Raw genomic sequence first — 1,294 nt, 5'->3', positions numbered from 1 at the left:
AACGGAAGCTGTTCAGGTGGCGGCAGCGCGGAGACGTGGTGATGGCTTGGGCGCCTCGAGGCGAAACCATGCAAGAAGAGGATTGAAATGAAGGCAAACCGCCAGCTAGTATATTTAATATAGTTTTATATTGTTTAAAAACTTAATTTATATTTTATATAAACAAAATACAGAGGAAATCGACGGCTGATTCCATAAGAAGCTGCAGAGGCCGTGCGCTGGGCGGCAGTCGTCGGTGCTCGCGAGAGAAGAACACAGCTCTTCTTGCGGTTTAGGATTCACAAAAAACGAGCGAAAAAAACAACAACCAAAGCATTTTTAATGGTTAAACATAATTTTTAATGTAGATTTTTGCATTTATTTTGTATATTTCAGCTCCATAGAGACGCATTAAGGCTTGAAATGCACACAGGCAACGCTACGCGTGATCTCGTGCAACTCTGCACGAGCTGCGGTATCCGCCGATTTCCAGTGAACAATTTGCCCCGATATTTTATTAAATATTTTTTAAGAAAATTAATTTATAGTTAAATCTAAAAAAAAAGAAAATATGCGGAGCGTTGCCGTAGCTGTGCACGAACTTGAATTTGACCTGTCAGTCAATCACCTGTGGCGTGAAGCCGGTTATTTGCGAGATATTCTCTCGGAACCAAAAACCTAATTAGAAAAAAAGTATTAAATTTAACATTAAAAACTAATTAAAGATTAAATTAAGTACTGTTTCAGTATTTTTATACGCGAAACTGAGGCTGTTGCTGCTCCGGTAGTGCTTGCTGTGGAGCTGGTGGTAAGCAGCGCCACCGCCGCTGTGAGCGAGCTGCGATGCATCACCAGCTGACTGCTGCAGAAACGAATCGTTTTGAATATTAATTTAAACAAAAAAATATAAATACAGAAACCCCAATACTTGGCTACCCATATTTACGTTTATATTCCGCTGGTCACCATGGCTGACGCCCCCAGGCAGTGTGATATTTGTTGCGAGGAGCTGACACAAAGCGATAAAGTTGGGGTCTTCTTCGGCGAAGCGTTTCATAAACTATGGTGAGTATACATAATTTATTTATTTTATTTATTTTTTTCCTTTTGTTTCTTTGGTTTTTTGTTTTTTTGTTTTGTTTGCTGGACCGCAGCACTTGCAGGGGATTGATAGAATCCACGGTTCAATAAACAACAACCACACGAAATATTATAATACTGAAAATATTAGTAGTAAAGATAAAAACAACAACAAAAAAACAACAGCAACAAAAGCAACAACAAGAAAAGCGGCAGAAACAGCACCATTACGAAG

Source organism: Eimeria mitis, genomic scaffold (genome assembly GCF_000499745.2).
Source record: "Eimeria mitis Houghton genomic scaffold, Emh_scaff453, whole genome shotgun sequence".
NCBI lineage: Eukaryota > Apicomplexa > Conoidasida > Eucoccidiorida > Eimeriidae > Eimeria > Eimeria mitis.
The sequence above is the reverse complement of the archived record's forward strand: the minus strand, read 5'-3'. Positions refer to the sequence as shown.